The 12,781-nt window shown below is 42.6% G+C and overlaps 1 long non-coding RNA gene across 1 annotated transcript; it reads right to left on the bottom strand.

Moving 5' to 3' along the window:
• Positions 1-272: 272 nt before the first annotated feature.
• Positions 273-7,919, bottom strand: LOC146960658 (uncharacterized). The gene is made up of 3 exons (XR_015035400.1): positions 7,807-7,919; positions 4,966-5,073; positions 273-973 (listed from the first exon to the last, which is right to left on the bottom strand). It is a non-coding gene; the product is annotated as an uncharacterized LOC146960658 (long non-coding RNA).
• Positions 7,920-12,781: the final 4,862 nt, after the last annotated feature.

Below are 12,781 nucleotides of genomic sequence, written 5' to 3' on the forward strand. Positions count from 1 at the left end.
ACACACACACACACACACACACACACACACACACACACACACACACACACACACACACACACACACACACACACACACACACACACACACACACACACACACACACACACACACACACACACACACACACACACACACACACACACACACACACACCCCACACACACACACACATACTCGCATTTGTCCCTTCATGGGGTCACGCGTTTTTAACCCAATTGTGGGGCCCACCCTTTCCAATGGTCCCAGACCTCTGTAAAAAATCAGGCAAGCTTAAAAAAAATTAACAAAATTTTCAGTCACTTTAGATTAGCCATTTTCTAAAGTTTTTTCTCTATGCTAGTTTTTTTGGTCACTTATGGGACACGTTTCTAGCATTTGTTACTTGGGGGGGTCCACTTACACACACACACAGATATGTCAAGTCTTTCTACCTTAGCGGGGACCGAAGAGTTATTAGTTGTTTCTATAGTTTTTTTATTAACAAAAAAAACTGCAAGGCTGCATCAGAGGTTTACATCCTGCATCTCCTCTCCTCACATTAGGTAGACAGAGCAGTGATAATCAAAAAACAATCACCTGCTTAAAATGAATCAACTGCTGATTATTACAGTGAGCTTTGATATCAGGAAAGCAGCTCCTTGTGTTGATAAGAACACAACATAATAGCATAATAACATATAACATGACAAATATTATAGCACCTCCTCATACAAGCCTGTCTATTACCTTGTAAAGTGAAACACTTTCACTCTAATTGTCTTTGCAGAGAAGTAATTCGATTTTTAACAGTATTTCACTGCCCTCCAGTCTCGATTCTTCAGGGCTTGAGGTTCTGCAGTGATGCAGCGCTGACGGTCCTCCTTCCCTGGGACTTGGTTCATCAGAATTTTTTTCTTTAAATGACGTTCTACTGCAGCACATTCTTCTGTTGTCCAGGTTCTTTTAACTGCAGGTTAAACAGTTTGTTTACCTAAATGGGCATAAAAAGGACAAGTTACAGAGTTATAAGAACTTTAACTTGTAACTACAACTGAAAAACTCTGATTGATTCCATTGGTCATCCAATGAAGTACTGACTTGGTTGAGACCATACAGGACTGTCCCACAGTCAGGAAAAATACATAGTTTTACCAACCAGTCACTTTTACACACAACCCCCTAGGTGCCACATAACTAAAATCTATTTAAGGCCGGGTGATGGAGGGCTTTTAGATTGCATATCAATGGCTTAATCAAGCCCAGATTTGGGATATTATCCAGCCCACTATGTGCTAATAAATGCTCAAAATGAACATGAATGTCTCATTTGAAACATCACGTGATTTATTGCACGGATCAGCTAAGAAGATTTGTGTGATTTCTGCCTCTCTCCCCCACCAGGCAATGTTTCTAGAGTCTCTGTCACACCTGTGTCATGATTGGTCAAAATCTAAAAGCCTGGTTGATAATATGTTAGTTTTCTTCCCTCACAAAACTGATTTACTTGGACATAAAAAAAGAAAGAAAAATGGGGTGGTGAAATAGGGACGTGATTGAAGACCTTCACAATGTGTTCATATGCCTGTTAGAGCTCTTTGCATTACATGATCAACAATATGTTTCAGACACGCCACAAACCCAAACAAAGTTAGCAACCAAAGTAAAACAGGGCTACAACACACAAGAAGCTTTAGAGTTTCTGTCTCCAAATGTATTGATGGACAGTCTGAGGAAAAGACGTCAGAAAACAGCATCAGAAACGTGGTGAAGTGAGGAGTAGCTACAGCTGGGCTGATCATTTTCAAGACCAGTAAGTCCCTGTTTGTTGTTATGCAGTTTGAATATTATAAGATGTTTGCTTATTTCTGTAAAACACAGCATAAAATGTATCTATAAAGATTATAATAAATTTAAAAAATATACAAAGTACTATACTGAAATGTACAGAAAGACACTATGCCAGTCGCAGTAGTGTAACACTGTGCAAAATATCAATATAAGTAGACATAAATTATATACACCAAGTGGTGAGAAATGAGGTAGAGTGTTATTGAGACAGATGTGCAAAATAGCTAACAAATGCGCAATTAGCCATGACCAGCAGTGCAATAGGGAAAATGGTTGGACCAGAAGTAGGGATGTGCGCGATTAGTCAACTATACGATTAAACGTCCCCTCCCTCACTAGTCGGCACCAGAATTACTAGTCATTTAAATTATTTATCAATATTTCATCCATGCACAATGTCAGTTATCTGTCGCCTCTAAGATTTCATGCAGCCGCCGCCACTAGTCGGGGCTGCGGCAGCGGCACTGTCAGACAGTGCCTCTCTCGCAGCCAGAGATGGGACCAAGTCACACATGTGCAAGTCTCAAGTAAGTCTCAAGTCTTAACCTTCAAGTCTCAAGTAAGTCCCAAGTCATTTTTCTTTGGGCAAGTCAAGTCAAGTCAAGTCACAGGTTATGTCAAGTCCTGCATAGGTCAAGTCAAGTCCAAGTCAAGTCACCTTATTATTGCAATTTCACCCGCAGAATCTAATCTAAATAAAGTGAAGACAATATATTAGAATAGAATAGAAAATCTATTATGTCTTATGTCTTATCATGTCTTAATGCATTAATGAGCCTCTTCATAGATCACAAAAGGTCAACAAATAGAATAGAATAGGAAATCTATTCTATTCTATCATGACAACACCATTCTCAGCCTGCACTCATACCAAGTAGTTTTACAGTAGATATTAATTGATATTTTATATTCAAAAGTCAAAGAATGTGTAACATTGAAACATTCCTGGATGCTATGACTGACAGGCAAACAGCTGTGTAGTCACTGCAGATTCTGCAGCAGTGAGAACGTGAGGCTGAAGGAGAGGAGATTTAAAAAAAAAAAAAAAAAAAGGACACATTAGCTTCTCGCTATGGTAACACTAGTAACAGGTGACTGTTACCATATGTCTATTGGTTGCTGTGCGTCTGCCCCGACTCTGAACAGCGGCGGCGACGCAGCGTTAATGAAGCACCGTCAGGCCGCTCACCGTCACTGAAACTCCGGATTAAATCTCTGATTAAAAACACTGAGCTGCGAACGTGATAGCACGCCATGGATGTATTATATTATAGTCTAATGGATCCATGATGTAGCACCCCCGCTGCAGCGACCCGGACGGCCCCTTTGCTCCGTGTCAAACCCCCCCCCTCTCAATCTCTCTCCCCCTCCCTCTCTCTCTCCAGCGGTCCTTTCAAAATAAATGCATAAAAAGTCCGGGGGAAAAAAAAAAAACACAGACTGAGCTGGTGCCGTGCCGGTGAGAAATTCAGCGGTGGCGGCTGGTCATTCAAGTCATTCAAGTCATCGTGTCTCAAGTCAAGTCAAGTCCCGAGTCTTTAACCTCCAAGTCCGAGTCAAGTCGCATCAAAATAGCGATTCGAGTCGACTCGAGTCCAAGTCACAGTGACTCGAGTCCCCATCTCTGCTCGCAGCCCTCTCATTTAGTGAGCATACACACACGCATGCATGCATGCCCACACATCTACATATTTTGTACATTAATGTGTTTGGTTTGTATTGCATATTTAGCGTGCATAGTGCACATTTCAGCTGCATTTAAAGTCCGATTTGGCGATTGTTGACTGTGATTAATGGCTTCAAATGGCTCTTAATACGCACAGTATTTCTTTCCGACAGTGTTTAACATTATAAATTAATAAATTCTACTCAATTTTAACTGCTTTCTGACTGTTTTCTTAAGTGTTAGACTAGTCGACTAGTATAAATTAAATTTTGCGTTTAATCGACAGGGAAATTAGTCGCCAGGAACATCCCTAATCAGAACTATAAGAACTATAAAGAACCCACTGCAGAGAGTTCGGAGTGCTGTCTGTCAAACAGAGGTGAGGTATTGTATAGTGTTATTGCTTGGGGGAGGAATGACAGCGAAGCTCTCTCAGTCTGTTGGGATTATTTCACGGGTATGTAGTGGTTTACATTTTTACACATCGTGATTGCTTCGTGGATCGTTACGTGAGACGACAGGCGGCCATGTTTGAGAGGGACAGACAGCGCAAGTGTTAACTGCGCCACGAGGGAAAGGACACACAGTTAAAGCAGAAGTAAGTGATATATTTGTGTTAATATAAGTCTTAAATAGTTGTATCTTCAGACAGCAATCACTTACATAGAGTGTTTGGTCTGAAACACGGGTCTGTCAGTCACTCTGCTCTGCTCTGAGCCCAGGAGAAAACATTTATCGTATCCTACAGTTTTTATCCAATGAGGAGAGAGAACCGCATGCAGGGCTGTGTGTGCAGCCAAGGAACGCCGTGAATGTGGTGACGTAGCGACGAGGACTGTTATGGTGCGTTCAGGGCAGCCCGTAACACGTGTTTTTCCGACCTGTGAAGTGGTACCAGTTCGATCTGGTACGACTTCACGGGTCAGAAGTTACGAGTGGCTGTTATAGTGACTTTCACAGGTAAAACAGGTCGGAAAAACACGAGTGGGTTGCCTGGAACGCTACAAAGTCGTAAGTTGTGTCTACTGTATACAGTAGTTACTTGTCACTCAGACTATAGACCCTTTCAGAGAGTATAAACAAAGACAGGTGTGGCTCATTAGAAAACGCTCTGGTACACTAAATTGAATGGAGCCTTAATTAGTATCCTTGGTAACACCTGTATTTGTTTATACTCTCTGAAACGGTCTATACTGGTTATTTCCCTCCACCCTTAACCCCCCTGCTAATAACACAATAACCTCTGCACCTACTTTTGCACCATTATTGCCAAGAGGGCTGTCATAGAAATGTGCATTTTATTTAAAATGTATAAATGAAGAGGTCCTTTAAGAATTTTACACACACACACACACACACACACACAACATACTCCATAGATGACCCTAGTCATAATTGGTTTGTGTTTGTCTGTACACTGTATGAATCAAGTTCCTCATGTTTCTCATAAATTAATTTAAGAAGCTTACCTCTCTTTTTAGCAAACTTCCTCCTCTGGTTTTTGGCAAAGGGGCTTTCTTGTGATGATGTGATGATTGTCTCATCTTCTGAACCCTGATCTTCTGCCATACTTGCATCTGAAAAAAGAAAATAGTTTGAATAAATAAACAAGATAGTCCTAGCATTCCAGAAACTGACTGCATTTGATCCTTTTCTTTCTGATAATTTAGTATATAATGTGAATCTATCTAAGGCAGGGGTACTCAAATACATTTGTCAAAGGGCCAGAATTTTTCTTAACAGACACCTTGGGGGCCGCACATTCAAATAGGCCGAGATTGAAATTAAATTCACCTTTTTTCGTCTAATAATTTAAATATTTTTATTTTAGACGCAGACATGCACGAAAAAACAATTGCGTCTCATCAAATGCGCGCAGCTACGGCTTTTGAGTTGTGAGCATGACGTGCGGCTACATTGAATGGGTTTGAGCGCGCGCAAAAGACGCTACTGTAACTACTGTAACATCGAAGCTACATTGTTGCGAGTTATTGGCTCAGGCAGAAGCTCTGCGCGGTGCACACTGTTTCAGCTGCCTATTCTGTCATAGTTTATCAACGTTTTTCCGTCATTCTTCATTAGGATAATGTTAAAGGAGCTTGAGGCAAGATCAAGGAATAAAACTCACTAGCGATACAACGGCCGTAGCGGCCGTCAGGGTTACTGCAGCCATCAGCCAAGCTGGTGCGGGAGCGTGCATCAACTCTCCACAGCAGTGCAGCTGATGCTGTGACAGTGACACTGTGGCTGAATTGGAAACGGCATAACGTTACTATACCAGTGTTTTCCATTAATCAGCCGCCACAGTTTCGTTTGGGTCAGCCGCAGCAGTCTCTCACAGAAAAAAAGAACAGCTTCACTATGTCTCATCTCTGCCAGTCAGCCCCTCTCCCTGCTGTCTCACGACACACGCACGCACGCACGCACGCACGCACGCACACACACACACACACGTCGCGCTTGGCTGTTAATAAACAGTAAATGCGCCGTGCCGCGCTCATTGTACAGTGCTCAATTTACCGCGACACCGGGAGGTTGACCGCCCAGGCATCAGGTCAGCACCGGCCGCCGCCGCCTCTGTGAGCTGCTGGTGCCGCTCAGCTGCTCATGACTCTGCTCTCCTCCCAACACGTCGGAGAATTTCCTTACAGGCGTTGTTTGGATAAACTGACCACGGATGAATCAATCGGCTCATTGTAAAACTATTTATTTATTTATTGAAGTAGCCTAAATATGGTGATTTTTGTAGGTACAGATGCAGATCGAGCCCCAAGGCTGCGCTGCTCACACACACCTGAAGCTTCACTTTTCATTCAAATGAACTAATGCACCAATGCATTTATCTCCTAAAAACAATTCAACCAGCCGGCAGAAAACGTCTAAAAACCTGTGGGGAAGTTACTCGGCTCGTTTTCTTCCCTGGGAGGAGGAGGACAGAGGACAGAGGTTGCCCGGCCGATGAGCTCAGCTCCCCGGCTGCAGCCTCTGTGACGAGCCGCTGCTGCTGCTGCGTGTGTGGCTCTGCACTCCTCCGAAAAATGTCGGAGCAAATCTACTTAGTCAGACGTTATTTGGATAAACTGACAACAGATTGGGAATCTAAACTGTCACTTTCTCGCATGAAAAAATATTAAAATTTTAAAAAGTGACGTTATTTCTCTACTCGCTGCTCACATGACTGTTCAGGCTGGAAGATCCGCCGACCGCTAGTCGCAAGCGGTGGAAAGCCGAAGCTGTCGAGGACGCGCATGCAGCGTCATTTGACATCACATCCGCGGACAGCGCGGGAAATTCGGACCCAGAATTGCAGCGCATTATGCAGCACACAGCCTGTTCAAGGCAACGGAGAGATACGCGGGTGGGCTCATTCTTTTTGGTTTTGAACGCTTCATCGCCCATTAGCAGTAAAAAACTTGCATGTGCATTTCTTGCCTCATGAACCTTTAAGTTAATTTTGTGGTGGAGACAAAATTGTTCTTGACAAAAAGTGGTGGGGACATGTCCCCAGCGTCCCCAGCGTAAATGACGCCTATGGGTGAATGCATCACACAGATATTACAATATATTACGGTTTAAGCAGTCGTTTGCGATATGGATATTGCATATGTTGATATTGCAATGACGATAAATTTGCGATTTATTGTGCAGCACTACTGATAAGCACAAAACTTTTGGCCAAGTACAACTATTTTTATGAGGAGTCTCATAAACCTCCAACATCAGAAAAGAGGCTGAACAGTTATTTTTCTAAAAAGTTTTCTTCATCATGCAGCAGTTAAGAAAGTGTGTAAAATAAGTTACTTTACTGGTAATCCAAAGGTTACTTGTTACTTTGGAAGTGAAAGGTGTCACCCATTGAGAAAAGAAAACACAGGATCCACACAATGGGCCCCACGAGGGTCAGTGTTAGAAGTCTCCCTATCTTAACATCCTAACAGAGGCCTAAAAAGTGATCTCACTTCAAAATATTTTCTTCATCATGCAGCAGCTCAGAAAGTGCATTATTGTTATTGTAAATAATTTAGTTTGGATGCAGAGAAGTGTTGTCCTGTAGGTTAACAATCACTTATAGAAGGGTCCATACGGAGGGCCCCAGTAAGGACATGAACTGAAACTTGGTGTGTGTGTGTGGAAGAGAAAAGTTGGAAAACCCTTTTGAAGGAAGAGTATCTATCAGGGCCCCATTAAGACATGACCTGAACCTTGTGTGTGTGAAACCAGTTAGCTAAATGGAGATCGAATAGAAACTAGTGTGTCAAGTTATCAGTGCACTTTATAAAGAACTCAATCACATTCATTCTTTCCATTACCTTTGGAGCATCATATTCAGCAGCAGCAGCATCATCTTCACCATAAACCTTGGAGGACAGATCAACAGGAGGCACAGCCATCTCTTCTTCTGCTGCTGGAGCCTGCTTGGGTGTCACCTGGTGTTTAGACATAAAAGAAGAAGACAGTCAGCACTGCGGGAATCATGAGTCTGGAAATACTTACAGGTCACAAATGTATTATGATCCAGGGCCCCACAAGGGTCAGTGTTAGAAGTCTCCCTATCTTAACACCACAACAGAGGCCTAAAAAGTGATCTCACTTCAAAATATTTTCTTCATCATGCAGCAGCTCAGAAAGTGCATTATTGTTGTTGTAAATACTTTAGTTTGGATGCAGAGAAGTGTTGTCCTGTAGGTTAACAATCACTTATAGAGGGGTCCATACGGAGGGCCCCAGTAAGGACATGAACTGAAACTTGGTGTGTGTGTGTGGAAGAGAAAAGTTGGAAAACCCTTTTGAAGGAAGAGTATCTATCAGGGCCCCATTAAGACATGACCTGAACCTTGTGTGTGTGAAACCAGTTAGCTAAATGGAGATCAAATAGAAACTAGTGTGTCAAGTTATCAGTGCACTTTATAAAGAACTCAATCACATTCATTCTTTCCATTACCTTTGGAGCATCACATTCAGCAGCAGCATCATCATCTTCACCATAAACCTTGGAGGACAGATCAACAGGAGGCACAGCCATCTCTTCTTCTGCTGCTGGAGCCTGCTTGGGTGTCACCTGGTGTTTAGACATAAAAGAAGAAGACAGTCAGCACTGCGGGAATCATGAGTCTGGAAATACTTACAGGTCACAAATGTATTATGATCCAGGGCCCCACAAGGGTCAGTGTTAGAAGTCTCCCTATCTTAACACCACAACAGAGGCCTAAAAAGTGATCTCACTTCAAAATATTTTCTTCATCATGCAGCAGCTCAGAAAGTGCATTATTGTTGTTGTAAATACTTTAGTTTGGATGCAGAGAAGTGTTGTCCTGTAGGTTAACAATCACTTATAGAGGGGTCCATACGGAGGGCCCCAGTAAGGACATGAACTGAAACTTGGAGTGTGTGTGTGGAAGAGAAAAGTTGGAAAACCCTTTTGAAGGAAGAGTATCTATCAGGGCCCCATTAAGACATGACCTGAACCTTGTGTGTGTGAAACCAGTTAGCTAAATGGAGATCAAATAGAAACTAGTGTGTCAGGTTATCAGTGCACTTTATAAAGAACTCAGGCCTTGTCCACATGAGCCCAGAGGCCTGTACTGCGAAGGAGGTTCAACATGGCCAGGCTTTGTGTTCATCTTCCAGCTCAACAAAACCTCAAGTCCCGGCCCGGGTTAACACGGCACTAGAGTTGTCACGGTACCAAAATGAGTAACCACGGTACTATACCAGACAAAGTATCACGGTTCCGGGTAATATCACGATACTGCAACCTTTTTTTATTATTATTATTTTTATGAACTGCAATGTATTTGTACAAGTTATAAATACTTATTAATTAGGCTACTTATAATGTTGTTTGGTGCATGATAAACATAATACTGGTGAAGTAGGGATTAGACTGAAACAAATATTTTTAAATAAGCAATAAAAAACAAATAAATGAAGTTAGAATTTATATGGTTGAAAATAAATAACCATTCAGTCTCTTGCACATTAATTTATGTTTAACAAATATAAATAATCAACTTAGGATAAAAACAAATCCACTGTCTTTAAAAAAAATCTATTTGACAATAATGCTTCTTCTCCAACATAATAAATCATAGAGGACAGAATACAATGAACAGGAACTGATTCCCTGTGAAAACTATATTTTTATGCATTTTCTAGGTGCTTTATACTTGGACATCCTTTAACTCTTTATTCCTCAGCCTGTACACGGAGTATATAGCCTGATATTAGCCAATGAGAAAATAAACAGAGCTAAATTCATTAAGTGCCCCTGACGACGACGCCGCGGCAGATTCGCTGCTCGCGCCCGGTGCTTCAGCCGTGGTCAGTGTGTTGTCTCATGTTTGTGACTGTAAGCCATGTGCGCGTCTGGCGAGACAGAACTTTAGCTCGTTGTTTGTTTTGAAGCGAGTTTCTATCGAAGCGGCCGGAGCTGTCTCAGCTGTCTTCATGGAGTCCGTTCTTGCCGGCATGAACCACGAACAGCCAATCAGAGAACAGACGGGCGGACCCAGCGTGCGGAAACAGCCTATCATATCCCCGGACATCACCAGTAACAGGCAAACAGCCAATCATTCAGCAGCTGTGTAGTTGGGTTGCAGTGGGTGCATGTGGGTTTTGTTTACAAGGGAGTAGCATGCAGTGAGAAGCCGGGAGGAGAGGAGAGGCGGCCGCTATGTAGCGGAAACTGGCACCGGTAGTAGTAATCCACGGTAGTACCGTCGTGTAGAATTTCTAGTATAGTAGGAACCGTCACGTTTTGGCACCGCGGGGTACCGTGGCTACCGTGGGTATCGTGCAACTCTACACGGCACTGCAAAGCTGGTTATCAACTTGGTTTGTTAAGTCCGGCTCTCAGCTTTATGATCTGCGCGCGTTCACATAAAAGGGGGCGTTTGGCGTCATATGATTCAACTTCCGCACGAAATTGATCCACAACGGGCTGATTTCAGCCCAGAGGAGTGCAATTGTTTTAATGGAGAGAGGGGAGCCATATAAAAAAAAGCACGATTGCAGCCTGAAGCAACAGTGTTGCTGCAAATATGACGAGAGGAGGCTGCTTTTAATTTTTCTGACAGCTCTTGCGCTACTTTTAAATATGAAGCTTTATCCATATAAACTAGAGCAACATCAACTGTCATTTTAAATTGTGTTTTATATTGTTATATATTTCACTGATCGCAATTATAACGCAAGTGTGTGTTTTATTGGAAGCGAGGCTGGATAGGAGGTTTTTTAGGTGCTGAAGCTACAAGCAAATCTCATAAACTAAGAACTTTTTAAATGTGAAAACAGCGGAGACTTATTCAAGATTTGCGTTTGGGCAACACTGAAATATAACAGGCGACACGTCGGAATTCATTTATTCACGGCCACATTTAGTGAAATTATTAACTTTACCGATTATCCATCTGTCCTGCTGCGAGCGAACAACTTCTATCAGTGGTGACTGAGTGTATATAAAAGTAAAATATAGACTATAGTCTAATATTTAATGAGCTCCTGATGCTCAGCTCAACGGGTGAGGAGAACAACTCTCGGCGGAGACACACAGAGAGGGACCAGGTTATGAGCGAAGCATAAGTTACCATGGTGATCTAGCCTCGTTAAAAGACAGCCACCTTCGCAGTACAGGAGAGGCTGGCTTTACACTCAACATACCTCGCTAACCCACTAAACTGGCTTCGCAGTACAGGCCTCAGGTATTTTTGAAACCGTGAACATATGTTCCCGGTTGTATGTCCTGTCCACACGCAACCGCGCTTTTGGAAACCTGAAACCGTGTTTTTTTGAAACCAGAGTCCAGGGTGGGGTTTTGGGCCGGGGTTGGTTTCACCGGGTGCGTGTGGACACTGCAACCGTGATTGTTTTTCTCGTTTACGTCATAGCTGCACACGTGCTGATGTAAACACTGCCAGCCCCAGAGGTTGTTTGCAGCGGTTTGCAGAAGTTGACGTGAGCTTGCAAAAATGGAGGTGACAAAGTGGATTTTTATCACTTTTTTTTTTACATCATCTAAATGCTATTTGTATAGTTTCTCGATGAGAAAAATATAAGGAAACGGTCGTCAGGGCGATCCTCTTGTCAGCTCCAAACTCACCCTCAATCACAGACCACAGCTGGTTTTCCACACAGCATCATTTACAGTAACAAGTGACGCTACAGATCAGCGGGGGCCGCTGCCGGTGTGTTTTTAAAATTACAGAACTACTACAGTAGCCCCATGAGGGTCAGTGTTAGAAGTCTCCCTATCTTAACATCCTAACAGAGGCCTAAAAAGTGATCTCACTTCAAAATATTTTCTTCATCATGCAGCAGCTCAGAAAGTGCATTATTGTTATTGTAAATACTTTAGTTTGGATGCAGAGAAGTGTTGTCCTGTAGGTTAACAATCACTTATAGAGGGGTCCATACGGAGGGCCCCAGTAAGAACATGAACTGAAACTTGGTGTGTGTGTGTGGAAGAGAAAAGTTGGAAAACCCTTTTGAAGGAAGAGTATCTATCAGGGCCCCATTAAGACATGACCTGAACCTTGTGTGTGTGAAACCAGTTAGCTAAATGGAGATCAAATAGAAACTAGTGTGTCAAGTTATCAGTGCACTTTATAAAGAACTCAATCACATTCATTCTTTCCATTACCTTTGGAGCATCATATTCAGCAGCAGCATCATCATCTTCACCATAAACCTTGGAGGACAGATCAACAGGAGGCACAGCCATCTCTTCTTCTGCTGCTGGAGCCTGCTTGGGTGTCACCTGGTGTTTAGACATAAAAGAAGAAGACAGTCAGCACTGCGGGAATCATGAGTCTGGAAATACTTACAGGTCACAAATGTATTATGATCCAGGGCCCCACAAGGGTCAGTGTTAGAAGTCTCCCTATCTTAACACCACAACAGAGGCCTAAAAAGTGATCTCACTTCAAAATATTTTCTTCATCATGCAGCAGCTCAGAAAGTGCATTATTGTTGTTGTAAATACTTTAGTTTGGATGCAGAGAAGTGTTGTCCTGTAGGTTAACAATCACTTATAGAAGGGTCCATACGGAGGGCCCCAGTAAGGACATGAACTGAAACTTGGTGTGTGTGTGTGTGTGGAAGAGAAAAGTTGGAAAACCCTTTTGAAGGAAGAGTATCTATCAGGGCCCCATTAAGACATGACCTGAACCTTGTGTGTGTGAAACCAGTTAGCTAAATGGAGATCAAATAGAAACTAGTGTGTCAAGTTATCAGTGCACTTTATAAAGAACTCAATCACATTCATTCTTTCCATTACCTTTGGAGCAT

The sequence above is a fragment of the Trachurus japonicus genome, unplaced genomic scaffold, assembly GCF_045865225.1.
Source record: "Trachurus japonicus isolate A0001 unplaced genomic scaffold, Traja_1.0 AP030144.1".
NCBI lineage: Eukaryota > Metazoa > Chordata > Actinopteri > Carangiformes > Carangidae > Trachurus > Trachurus japonicus.